Here is a 14699-nt window from a genome sequence, read left to right as displayed (position 1 = left end):
TGTTTCTCAATGCATGCCTTAATGAAATTTGACTAAAGGGTTACATTTTAGCATAATAGTTCTTAGAAAATGTTAACAGAGTTTTTGGATGTCCTTTTGTGTTTGAGGTCTATCTGATTTCTAAGGCTAAATTGACCAGAAAGATGAGAAAACCTTGATTTATGAAACTAATTCTTAAGCTGGTGGTTGCATTGTGTACCAAAGGTATCTGTGTGCTGTAACGGCACCCATCCCACTTGAGAAATCAAAAATCTTCCATCTAAGCATGCAGGTGCCTTATGCTGATGTATTCTCCATTGGTGTTGTAGTGTTTCACACTAGAATACTAATCAGGGTGCTTGGCTTTTAGCCCGCACAGGCTCAGCCACATAACATAAGGGAGGACAAAGTTTAATTTCTTATACTGGAAGTTTCTGAAGAAGTACGAATTTGAAAAACTGCTATGCATGATTTGATGAAAACTCTCATCTGAATTGAGAGCTTGGAATCACTTTATGGTATTGTCAAATTAAATGTTTTGGAGAAAAAAAAATTCAAGCTGGGTACTGTGGCAACTTCGGAGGTAGTGCTTATTTTTCTACTGGCCTAAATTTCAGTCTTTGCTCAGAAGTCCTACTTACATGAACAAGCATCAGTTTGCTTACAGAATTAGAGGCATAGATCATCAGTGAGCTATTAACAAAGTCAAGGGAGGGAAAGTTTTGTTTAAAAGTAATACATAATGATGTATTTCCTAAATTTTCAAAGGTGACCAGTGATTTTTGAAACTGAAAATACCAAAGAGCTTGGTGTTTCTGTGCATCTGTCCTCTGAGAACTAGGCCAGTTGGTCTCAGAAATTACTGCTAGGCTAATAATGACAGACAATATTAGTACTTTATGCAGCGAGATGCAAATTTATGTTTCTAATGAATTTTTCACCATTAAAGATCCCAGAGAAACCTCACTGGAGAACTAAAGAATTTTCCCTTTTGTGATTGTCAGATTTCCTTTTGGGGTAGCTTACATTTTTTCCTGCATTACACTCCTGGTATGGTTTTGTGTGGGTAGGTACACTGGTACTGAGGTTTCAATGGTCACATCCTTCAAAATCTGTCCCATTGGTGTACGATAATTACATTTCTATCCCAGGATCAGCTACATTCCTGTAACCAGCCAAAACCCTTTCAATATATACAACACTAAACTGAATTACACCAAATGCAACCATCTTAACATCGATTAGCCAGGTATGCAGCTAATAAAACGCTGCATTACCCTTTTCTTCCAAGGGGTCATACTGTGCAATAGTAGTGGGTCCCAACAGGTCAACCGTAGCTGGAGCCAGAAAACTACTTTTGGAAGAGAAGGGCAGAGTCGTTCTTCTGACAACTGGAATGCCGGGTGGGAATTCTCCGGACTCCATCTGGAACAGCTTTGACCAAACAAAGGCCCCAGATCTGCTCACAGTGCAGTCGGTGGGAATACTGCCACAGCATTCCTTGGGAGCAACATTAGGCTTCGATTATGGTCACAGCAAGAGAGTAGTATATGTACAGCTGCCAAAAAATATTAGCAAATAATTCTAGAAATGTTTGTCTCTGCTTTCCTTTCTTTTTGCCTTTCTTTAAGGCAACTAACAGAAAATGCTTTTGCCTGTCAGGAATGACAATTAAAATAAAAGTTCCCTCTTCTTCCCAAGAGAGACAGGTCAGGAAGGTCATGGCTTTCGAAGTGCTCTGAGCCACTGTCCCCTCTTCCAAACGCAGGGATGTGCCATGGGCTTGATTGACAGCTGTTGGCATTGCCCCCCACCCTCCTGGGGAAGCACAGCATTGCTGAGCGCATCCTGCCTTGGCCTTTCCCCCTCCTAGCCACAAGGGTCTGTGCTGGGACCACTCAAGGTTCTCTTTTACAGCTGGAGAGAGCTCAACGAAATAATGGTATAAGATTAGGCTGCCCAGGGAGGTGGTGGAGTCGCTGTCACTGGAAGTATTCAAAAAAATGTGTGGACATGGCACTTCAGGACATGGTTTAGGGGGCATGGTGGTGTTGGGTTGATGGTTGGACTTGATGATCTTAAAGGTCTTTTCCAACCTTAATGATTCTGTGTGATTCTGTGTGAAGATGTGAAGAGCAGGGGGCAGATTGTGGCCCTGAGTCTCCAAAGGGCCAGAGAGTGGCGGCCCTTTCAGATAGTCCTTTCCCACCAAGGTCATTCTTACCATGCACTTGATGCATCTGCTCCATGTTCTGTGCGTTAGCTCTGCCTGTGCCTTTTTTATTAATGTTTCACAGCATGTGTGCTCAGAACAGCTTTCTTATGTTATAATCTTGATGAACTAGCTTTGCACATCAGAATAACTGTAACCGGGAGGAAAGGATAAAGCAGACTTTGTGGGTGCCGAATTCTTTCTTGCCTGGAACAATTAAATGTTTGGGCAGGCCCTAGACCTTTTTGGCCTACTGATTGGAGTAGAAATTAAGCAAAACAGTACAGTGGGAAGAACCAACTGCAGAATAGTTTTCATCAAAACACAGTGTGGACAGATTTAATTACATGAGGTTAATTTTAAAGGAAAAATTACATCAATTATGTTATATAAATTCCTGCAGTTATATGTTGTTTACAATCATTAATGTTTTACACTCCTGAGGTCAACAGGTTTTTTATAATTAACTTCAATGGAAGTACAGTTGGAGCCTGGTTGGATGGGGCTTTGAGCAACCTGGTCTAGTGGAAAGTGTCCCTGCCTGTGGTGGGGCAGGGTGGAACTAGATGATCTTCAAGGTCCCTTCCAATCCAAACCATTCTATGATTCTTAAAATGCTTTGTCTAGAGACCCCTATACTTACTCCTTTCCAGTGAGGCTTTTTAGAAAGGACTATAACATAGATTTTCCTTCTTTGTAAGAATTAATTCAAGACAGTCAGAGATGCCTCTTTGTAAATTTTCCAGCTGTATAATCCAGGCTTTAATGCTCACCACAGTGTGAGAGCTAAAGCCTCAAGTCTGGAGTGCTTTTTATTTTGTCCCATGATGTTTCTTCCATAAGCTATAAAGAAGAGACCTTTCCTAAAGTGAAAAAAATTGAGAGTATGATCCTGCTAGTCCAAAGACAGGTCAGGATAGTCAGTAAGTTATGAGAAAAGGAAAGCCAAAGGCCAAGATTAGTGCTGTCCATTCTTCTTCTGATTGAAAATATTTTGTGTAGATAGTGGTGAAAACATAAGCATATAAATAGCTGCTGACACCAAAGAACTCATTGTAACTAGACTAAATTACTTTGGTTTCTAATTCCATAAAGACTGTTCAGAAGCATATAAAAATTAGTGAGTAATTCTAGACTGCTCAGTATCTTTGCATCATATTAGCATAGGGAAGTGAACGTACAACTGAACCGTTCTGAATTGCTGGATTTTAGATCCACTTCGTCTTCACTTTGCAGTTGCAGAATGTGGCATGAACTTCAGAGCGATTCAGAACATAGCTACAGCTTCCTTACAATTTAGATAATCCGCTCCAGCTACTCAGCGTCATCAAGTGGTTGCTTTGGGTGTAGAAATTAGTGAATTTCATTTCATGTGTTTTAGAAATACCTTTCAAACCCACAAAGAGGGGAAGAGTACGTGTTTACTCATTCCCTCCTTCTCTGTGCTTACAGAGGCAAATACTTGCCATCTCTTAACTGATCCATCAATTGTCTTTGATGTAAATGTCAGGGTACTATGAAATCTGGTACCACAGAAGTATGCTTGTGGGAATGAAGGGAGAAGATCTGTAACTGAGCTATTCAGTCCAGTCTAGTTTGCTAGGATGCTGTAGGGCATATAAGGGCTGTCTGTGGTGTCTGAGGACATCAGAGTGAACACAGATGTGCATCCCTATTTGTTCAGCTTCATATCAAGTAGATGAGAGAGATTGTGGTGGGGGTATATCTAGATGCACTTTAAGAAGGGCTTCTGCCTTCTACTCATGGCTCTTCAGTGACATTATGTGGTGCAGAAGAAATGTATGACACCATATTTTTCATCTTGAACATATGTAAAAATGCATTTCACTTTGTGTATTTGTTTAGGTAGTTGGCATGCTGTTTTAGCTGTTGTATGCTCTTGCAAAGAAATGCACAAAGAATTGCAGCTGTGGATGGTATGATAGCAACTGCAGGCAGTACATATATGCAGAGTGCTGAGACTGTGACTTTGGTGTGCTACACTTTACATCTTGATGCCACCTCTGCTTTTAAGTGCATGCCTGTTGGTCCAGCTCTGCTGGCTGTCATGCAGTGGACGAGCTGTGGTCTTGCTATGTCTGTCCACCTTTTGGAGATAAAACCTCCCACTTCTACTGTAGGAGTTTGACTGACACAATTCAAAATGGAGTTATGAAAGACGAGACACTCTCTGGGTCCACATCTTTCCCCCCAACCACCCGGCACGGATGCACAAACTAAGCCTGTGACTAAGCATCATTTTGACTTGAATTCAGCAAAGCTCTCACTCAGGTTTGATTTTAAGCATATGGATAACCCATTGCTGTTGAGCAACTTAAATACACTATCTTTAGGGGGACTAAGCATGTGCTTGGGTGCTGAAATGACATCTTTGCTTTTTTTAAATAAATTCATGCCTAGCTGTAAGTACAAACAAATGCTAACGTACACGGTTAATGATGATCTAGCCAGAATTGCTCATCCTTGCAGCTGTACATCAGAGTGTAATTTTAATTAGAGTTTAATTATCTTTTCATTTATTTTCTTACAGCAAGAAAATTTATACCTTGCTGTAGGTTTTCTTGGGAGTATAAATTAAAGTAAAATTAATAACATTATATTTGTCCTAATTTGTGTATCTACACTTATTTATTTGGGTTTTTTATCAGTCATAATGAAGTATGTTTGGAGAAATCAGGCAACTAATCTATGTATAGAAGAAAATAATGCTGGGCAATATCATTATAATATTAAGATACTGTTTCTGATTTACCGAATAGAAATAATAATATCATAAATTTGCTGTTAGGGTTTTTAATATATTAATTTGAGGGAAAGTTGCCAGCATAACAAGCATTTAGGTAGAAAAAAGTCTGTATTTGACACTGAAAATGAAATTGTTCAAAAATCACATAATCATTAAGGTTGGAAAAGACCTTTAAGATCATCAAGTCCAACTGTCAACTCAACATCATCATGCCCACTAAACAATGTCCCGAAGTGCCACGTCCACATGTTTTTTGAACACTTCCAGTGATGGTGACTCCACCACCTCCTTGAGCAGCCTGTTCCAATGCTTGACCACTCTCTTGGTAAAGAAATTTTTCCTAATATCTAATCTAAACCTCCCCTGGTGCAATTTGAGGCCATTTCCTCTCATCCTATCACTGGTTACTTGGGAGAAGAGACCAACACCCACCATGCCACAACCTCCTTTCAGGTAATTGTAGAGAGAAACAAGGTCTCCCCTCAGCCTCCTCTTCTCCAGACTGAACAACCCCAGTTCCCTCAGCCACTCCTCATAAGACTTGTGCTCCAGACCTCATAGGACTTTTGCTCCAGACCCCTCACCAGCTTTGTTGCCCTTCTCTGGACACGCTCGAACACCTCAGCATTCTTCTTGTAGTGAGGGGCCCAAAACTGAACACAGGATTAGAGGTGCAGCCTCACCAGTGCTGAGTATAGGCACGATCACTTCCCTACTCCTGCTGGCCACACTATTGCTGATACAGGCCAAGACGCTGTTGGCCACCCTGGCCACCTGGGCACACTGCCAGCTCATATTCAGCCGGCTGTCAACCAGCACCCCCAAGTTCTTTTCCACCAGGCAGCTCTCCAGCCACTCCTCCCCAAGCCTGTAGCGTTGCATGGGGCTGTTGTGACCAAAGTGCAGGACCCTGCACTTGGCCTTATTAAACCTCATACAGTTGATCTCTGCCCATCGATCCAGCCTGTCCAGATCCCTCTGCAAAGCCCTCCTACCCTCCAGCAGATCAACACTACTGATCTAGAGAATTATTTTTCAAAAGTCACCTATAAACAGTACTTAATGTCAAGCTAACTTACAATTATTTAATACTTCGTTATGGAAATTAATCTCTTCTGGAAGATACTTGTGGGAAAAAGTTTGATTTAAGCATTTTTACCAACTTAGAGAAGTTCAGATTTTCCAGATTTTCCTTTTGGAGTAAATTATTCCTTAGACATAATATCACATATTAAATAACTTAAGAATTTGTATTTCTGCTTACACATCTCCTTCAGTCCAAATAAATGCTTTAAAACCATTCATCAATATATGAGAAAAGTGGAGAACTATTATGAGCCTTGCTGTATACAGCAGGAAACCTCAGGCACGGGAAAACAAGCTATAATGACTTTAGATAAAGTGACCAATAACTTGAATGATCAAATTTTTGTACACTTTATTTTATGTCTTAAGATGTCAACTTATCTGTACTGACACGTATAAACTTTTTCTGCATCTTCCTTTGTCTTTCCACAGTCTGTGGATTATTTCAAAGCATTGCTTAGCCAGCATCCAGATTAGGGATGGGCGGCTCTATTGTGTTACTTCTGTTTTGTAGTTCTGAGTTACTTTGCTCTGCATGCCTGAGTCAGCTGGCCTCGCTTCTCTGAGGCATCTAAAAGTTCACAAGACATTTTGTCTTTTTGTTCTTTCTTCAAATTTTATAGATTTTTGGATGGCTGCTAAAGTAGGAGGGCTGAGAGATGCACATCAGTTAGAGAATGAGAAATAAACTGTCTGCTCCCCCCTACCCTTTAATTTCCATATTATGAAAAATAATCTCTGAGTGGTGGTTTTTGTTGTGTGTCATCGTGTTGTCGTCATCCCCCCCACCCCCTTTAGTTCTATCTTTAATGCTATCTTTCTAGCCTCTCCAAAGCAGCAAGACTTGCTGTGGAGCTAGGAAGTGATTTTCTACTTTACTTCCTGTATGGCGAAGTGCCTTGCACTGGGACGTGATATCTCGTTGTAGATTGCCTCTGCAGAAGGCGCAGGATTCTTGCTATGGTTGCCCAATGGTGGGCAAGGCACTGAGGGACTGGAGAGGCTACGTGGTGCCAGGGACCAAGGCTAATTGTTACAATTGCGTTTCTGCAGACTGTTGTGAGACTAGAGGATGTCGCTGAGTGATGTGGTTAGGAATAGTGAAAATATTGTTTAGGAAGGTTAGGACCAACCCAGCAAGTGCATAGTTGGTATTTACCTGTTTGTTTGTTTCTGCCTGGACAGAAGAAATGGTTGGGTGATAAACATCTGCCCTGTAACTTTAGAGCTCTAGCAGAGTCCTCCTCTGACTAAGTTTCATGTTACATTCCTCCAGGCAGTCACGAAGTTGACTATGAAATAAATAATGATAACCTTAGACTTAACAACAGGCTGTCTCCTATAAGTGACAGGGTATTCTTTCTATTTCCCAACTTGATGGAGCCATTAAGCTTTGAATCTCTTTAGAAGAGCGTAACACAGAGAGTAGAAACTGGGTAAACCAGGTTTACAGAACTTTTGCAAATGTTTTAAACATTTTCCTTTCTAAGCCACACAAGTCTTGCCTGAGGCACCATTCCTAAAATAAAATTAGGCTTCTGAAAGATTTATTGGCTGCTTTTGGAATTCAGCGTAGTCGTCTTTTTGCTCATTCACATAATGAGGCAGTTGTGAAACCCTGACTCAGGGGTGAACTGAGCCCTCTTCAAAATGGGGACAAATGGGAACGTGTGGTCACACACATGCAACTTCACCATAAAAGTGAGTCTCTGTCAGCAGCACAAAGTGTGCTAGAGAAGGGCTACGTACAGCACCCCCAGCTCCTGGCTATAGCCACTCCTGCTGTACCCTCTGTGAGGACTGCTGTAGTCCACAGGTATTCATGAGACAACTGGTGCTAGGTATGGAATTAGGGGTAGCAAAGGCGTGCGGAAGCTGATCTGTGTGGTCCCTGGTGATGACTACCCTGTCCCCGAATGCAGCGTGTTCTTGCCTATAGTGGCGTTCTGATCTTTCTTATTTAATTACCCCTGTGTTGGCTCTGGTTCATAGCAGGGGGTGATTAGAGAACCATGTTTCCCTGCTGCGTTAAACAGTCTTGTTTTAAGTGAAGTGTACCAAGTGCTTTACATTTAGCGTGGTGTACTTCGCATAGGGAAAGATTACAGCAGCATTTGAAGCTGTTTCAGTTGATTGGAGCTAAAAGACCAGAACTTCCTGCTGCTACCGCCACTCCCAACCCCATGCAATTTCAATGGCCTGTTTTGCTGAAATCAGCCTCCCTCCGGGTTGTTTACTCATCAAAACTGGTTTTGCGATATAGAGGACATCAAATGCATTTCAAAATGTGGAATAATCTTCAAACTAGATCCAGGAAAGGGTGTGTATTTCTGCACACAGCTTCTGTGCCCAAGATGCTTTTTCATTGAAATCTTTCAATAAACACTCTGAAAAGTGTTGGGTTTTTTTTCCCCAGCAGTGCTTGCCATAAGATTGATTAGATTCAGGTGGCTTGAAAAAAGTAAAACTGTTTCTACTCTGCACCTAATTCTTTCCCTTTTGTCTTCCTGTGCAAATACAAATAACTAATGCAAGCAAACAGTAAATTGCAGTGAGCAGTGGAAGTGCTAAATGGTAGCAACACTTAAAACATTGCTGAAATTCAAAAGAGCAGCTGTTAGACATTTAAACCTATCATTCTCTTCTGACCATACATCAAATTTACTTCATAGCACTGTCATAAAAATGTATGAGAATGTAAATGCTTGAGTGACCCATTAATCTTTTGAGTAGTAAACATAAAATCTTCTTAACCCCAGTGATGATATAACCATACTTTATTTTGAATGAAGGCTTTATCATAGAAGTGAAGATGTTCTGTGTCTTTCTGTGGTGTATAAATAAGAACAAATTAATATTAAAGTCTGATGTCTATGAAAAGTGTACCATTATATTGATTGCAATATGAAGATTTATGTAGTGAACAAAGCTACACTCAATTTCTGATGAGCACAGAAAATCTAATAATAAATACAGAAAGAGCATAAGCTCGTTACTCATTGACAGCAATCACCAGTCTCATGCTGTTATTATTATTTGCTAACTAACTCAATAATGAGTGTTTGTTCTTACAGAATTGTCCATAAAACCTTCCTTTTTGTGCGTTAAATGATAAACTTGGTTTCTAAGCTGTCTTTGTGGTGAAAGGACAGGCCTAAATATTGGAACTTTGATTGTTCATTTCCATGCCTAGCCCAGTCAGCTTGTCTCTAAGCCAAGCAAACCTGTCATTTATATCAACATGAATTTTGCTTCAATAAGGGCTAGAAAAATGTATCTTTTGGCTCCAGTTTTTGGAACATCATTATTCTTCCATTTATTCCAATTCTTTCGTATACCTTCTATTGCCTCTTGAAGCCTTGTTTGAAAGACATTTTGACTAGGCTTTAAAGGCAAAAGGTATTGCTTATGAACAGCAAACTGCTTTCTTGTTGCAGAGCTAGATTTAGCCTCGATATAAATAGGAGAAATTCCATTAAACTTCTGAAGTTGTCCAGTTCAAAGCATTGTGCCCATGGGGTAAAAAAATGGGAGAGTTGGAAAAGTCTATTAAATAGTCAGTTTCATCCTCCCATCCAGTCAGGATTGTTTCCAGCAGTACGCTGAGATTTCTTAAGCAATGGGACTTCATGTGTGGGGAACTTAATTTATTCATAAAACATTTGAAATGTGTCCAAGTAAGCATGGAAAAATTTAGGTCCGTCAATTTTTAATTATATTTGGAAATTGAGGTAATTCCAGTGGAGGAGAAAAAAAAAGATAAGTAAAAAATGATAAACCAAGTAGTTTAACAGATTGAGATGAGGTGTATTAGTTTAACTGCTGATGCAAACTAGCTACAAGGCTATATACTCCCTGACAGGCAAGTGTCTCTAATAAAAAAAAAAATTCCACTATGCTCAGCATCTTGCTCTCTTCCCATTGTTCCTTGAAACTGTCTTTGGAGGACATCATATTATATTAACTCTCCCTGTGAGATAAAGTATGTCTTGGTGAACAACAAACTACAAGGTGCAGGGACCTAGATGATAGGTAAAAAAGGTTATCTGAATCTGAAAAGCTTACATTGACTTGAAAGGCAGGTTGCAAAAGTCAAGCCATAGAACAGAAGCAATACGTTAGAAAGTAGAGTCAGCCAAAGACCTTCATGTGTTTTGAGAGCTCCCTCCAAAAATGGCATGAACGTCAAACCAAAATATCATTGACATGATTAATGTATGCAGCAGTCTAAGTCTTGTCATCTTTCTTCAGTATTTACATTAGAAAGACCCTGTTACTGCTGCATAGCTTTGGAATAAAGAGCTGGCTTTAACCAGCATCCTAGAATGAAAGAAAATCTTTGAGGAGAATTGGGGCTGAGGGCAGTGACCCTGGGGAGCAGATACCTTCACCAGAGCCATCAGAGCCCAGGCAAGCACTACCTGCACTTGTACTGTAGCACAAAGTCCTATAAAATCAGGTCCCAGCAAACTGGAATGAGGTGGTGTGGGTAAAAGGTTATTTAGGGAAGTGGTGGAAAGGAAAAGTAAGGGAGGAAAGGAGTTTTTCTGCTAGGTTCCCTAAATCTTCCCACATCTTAGACTTCCACTTTTATTTCACAGTCTGAGAGAAAGGGGGAACACATCTTGCCATGCAGCACACTCTTCCTTTGCCACAGCATGGAATGTTGTTGCTCCCAGCAATGAGGTCAAAACAAATAATCCTGTTCTTTATCTGTGGGCAGCAGAATCAGTTTTGCCTACAGAACTCTAACAAAATAAAATTCAATTGTTCAATATTACTCCTTTCATAAAATCTAAGTTAAGATATTTCTGAGTTTGCTCACACTTTCCTGAATGGCCTTACTCTAATTCTACTGCTTTGGCACCAAATAGTCAATCTGGGTAAGAAAAAATGGTTACATGTTATGCTGAGCGTACATTTAAAAGTATATGGAGTGTTGGACAGATGGTATTGTTGTAAGACAACTTTTATGGAAAAATGGCTACTCATTATGACTTTCAGTCTTCCCAAAAGTGTTCAAGTGTATTTGATACTATTGCAATGTTCATGGTGGATCTAACTACATTCCTGGGGAAATTCCCACACATCTTTCACTTTTTGAATAAGCTTGCATGACTCATAGCACCTGCAGGATACGGCTGAGAGATGTTAGAACACCTGCCAGTGAGGTTAGGGACAACTTGAACATACTTGATGAGGTACTGTGAGGTCTAAGCCAGAATTCTGAATAAGATGTCTCTGAGATTAAGACAACAGCACATGAAAAAAATGCGAAAGATTGGGCCTTAAGACAAGACAGGCTCTAGAGGTAGCAATGCTGATACAGGCATTTAAGAGGAGCAGTTCTGCCCTATTTATCAACTTTTTACTTTGATCAAAAAAAGGGTTTCTCCCTCTGGCTGGCAGTGCTATTGCAGTCCTTGAGAATTCAAGTAAAAGTATAGCTCTTGCTGGAAAGGCACTCATGAGTTCAACACTATAGTCATTAACCAAAAGCAAAGAACTGCAGATAACAAAATAGATCTGAGCCAACAAGCCCTTAGTAAGATTTTATTAATAAATTTAAAAGCTGTCTGAATTTTGATACCAATCTTTCACACACACTGTAATTGAGACTGAGGTTTGATATCCAATGTATTCATAAGCCTCCACCTGGGTGTGTCACAGCTTGCATGATCTTTTGTGTAGACTTCTGTGATGTGTATTTATTGAAGGCATGCACATTCTTCTGTTGCCCATCAAAATGAGACTTCTAATTTAAAAATGAGCAACAGCTCTTAAAATTGTGCAACTCTTAAGATAAATGCTTTCAGTAGAGTGACTACTGTGTCGTGCTGGAAAGAGTTCCCTCTCAGTGGCGTTGCAAGTATATGTAGAGATGTATGCCTGACTCTTATAGCTGGAGCCAGGCTAATGTCACCGCACATTGCTTCCTCAAGCAGTGCCTGAGCTCTGCTGGAAGGTGATCCCATGGCTTTTCCCCTCAGCCTACTTCACAAAGAGCAAGCTCCCTTCAAGGTCTAAAAATTGCTTCCTCTTTCCATTGTGAAATCAAACAAATCTCCCACGTTTACACATATGTGAATGCAGCATCAGTTAAACAGTTCTGGAGTCTGAACACTCACACACACAGCTGTCAAAACATCGTTGCAGTTGTGCACAAGATTATCCTTCTCTCAAGTGCTTTCCCCAAAGTGCCACAGGTCAAGGACTCAGTCGTGGCACCTTGTCCCTTGCAGAAGCTTCGGAGTCAGCTTTGCAAAGAGGTGTCCGGGGCAATCCGCATATCTGAAGTGGTCGCTCTAGGCATCCTGCCTCATAATTCTGTGAGTGGATAAGGCAAGTTTATAGGGCAGAGCTTTTGATTTCTTTTAATAAAAATGGAGTTTGTATTAGTCCAGAAAAGACTGGGCCCCCTTCACATAAAGATACCATCTAGGATACCTCCTTTGTCTTTCAAGTCTCCATAGAAATGCAGATGTTTCTCTCAGCTATGCATTTCCATTATAGTTCTGATTTTCTGTGTATTTTTTGATTAACCCAAAAGCGCAGAAAAAAACGGAATGGTCTGTAGTAGTGGAAAGAAGAATACAAAAACAAACCATTTTCCCACTCATGCATATGTTTTTTCAGTCACAAAGGAAGGATGAGTCTTTTTTTACCCATCTCTTTTACTAGCTAATGCAGAAAATTATTGAATGCATCGACTCCAGTCTGTCTTGAAGCTCTTGAAAAATGCTACTCCATTACATACTAAAGGCTGCTGTGACTCACTGTTGAGTATCAATTCCATTTTTGTTCCAACACTTTGCTTGTGGTTTTTTGCTACTTTTCTAGTCACCTTCTAGAGTTACTCAAGGCAATAAGGTTTCTAACAGGACAGTTTGTAGTAGCAGAATATTTTAATTAGGTGTTGGGAATGTTTCTTAAAAGTAAAGAAGCCTGTAAGCATGAGAATTTAGATCAGAACACTGAATCTTAAGAGTTACACCTGTCTAGTCAGGGGACAAAAAATTATCTAAATTTGCAACTAAAATTGCTCTAAACCCAGCTCTTATCTTTTACTATGGAATACTTTTCAACAAACTATCTAAGACAAATAACTCTTTGCAGAAAGTACTTAGTTGGAAAATGTGAATTACGAGTAAATTAGAGAAAATCACTATCTGCTGCTGTGCGATTTGCTAGAATAAAAAAAGGGATGAAATGTATTGAATACATTACTTGTTATGAATTATTTGCCCATTACAAATTGATGCCCTGCTCTTCTCATGGATCTGAGCCATATAGTATTTCTCATTTTCTCTTCCTGTGCAGTTTATTAATATTCATTTTTTCCATTTTCTCCTTACTTGCAAATCTTTCTTTTGCAAATAAAACAACATCTGCAGCTAGCTATAAATATTTATTACTTGAGAACAGTCATGACATAAAGACATCTGAAGAGTGAGATTGGAGGACAACTCGTGATTGTCGGTCACTGATGCTGCCAAATTTAGTAATGCTAAATCTGAAGTATAAACTTACAAGAACCTGCATTGCAAGGCATACAATAACTCACCAAAACAGTAAAGCTTCTCAGACCTACCGCTCACCTGAAGAAATAAGTTCCTATTTTTGACTAGGAATACATTTTTAAATTAACATTTCTTCTTGTTGTAAGATAACGTGATGGGCTACTGTGGTATGTTTAGATAACTACATCCTTCTTTAAAATTCATGCTTTTTCTGTAGGGGAAAAATACTTTTGCAGAGGCTAGAAAACAAATATGCTTAAACACAAATCAATGCTGTAAGTTTGTTCTGGTCAAAAAAAAAACCAACCCTATAAAGTGGAACAGTGACCCTCACCCAAATATATCCTTCAGTGTTCAAGGATTAAGGTTGAGCCTTTCAAAAGTCTGATTTTAAAATCAGTGGATATCATAGCTAATTTGACCAGTCACTGAAAAATTTATTCACAGCTTGAACTTAAAGGTGTTTTTTGCTCACTGCAAACAAAGAATGACAACAAGCATACACTTGAAAAAAACAAAATGAGGAAGATTTGCGCTATACAGATTTTTCTAACTACATGGCCCTCCCTTGCAGAGCTGTTGCATCAGTGTTATGGCCGGGTAGGTTGATTCCACATTCTCCTGATCAGACCATCCTGAGGAAACTGGATCCTTTTTAGTGAGAACTTACAATACTCTGCCCAGATCAAGGCTTCTTCACTTGGTGAACTTAGCCACCTTTTATAAAATGGATTTAATCCCTGTTCAGAAGATCAATGCAAAGTCTATGTACTGCTTGTTCTGAGCTTGGAAGTGAATCTAATTCCATGTATGAAAGTGGGTTTTTCCAGAAAGTCAGGATCAAGCTTGAAAGTGCAGGTATGGGCAGAGCTTTTGGGACCACAGCCTGAGAAAGATGAGGGATGCAGACTGGAAATTCAGTTCCAGCAACGGGTAAAGTCTGCAGGTCTGAAAGCATCCTAGAGGACGCTGAGGCACCAATTTCAATAGCAGTTGCATGCTAAGATGAACCTGTTGTTATGCTAGTAAAAAATGCTTTATCCTTTTTACTCACCCTAGTTTTCTGGATGTGGGTGTTAATGGAATCAACCTGCAAAAGAGAGATGTTTGAAACTGTTGTTGTACTGACAGCAGT

Source organism: Phaethon aethereus (assembly GCF_964289735.1).
Source record: "Phaethon aethereus genome assembly, chromosome: 7".
NCBI classification, from domain to species: domain Eukaryota; kingdom Metazoa; phylum Chordata; class Aves; order Phaethontiformes; family Phaethontidae; genus Phaethon; species Phaethon aethereus.
Note: the sequence above shows the minus strand (reverse complement) of the source record.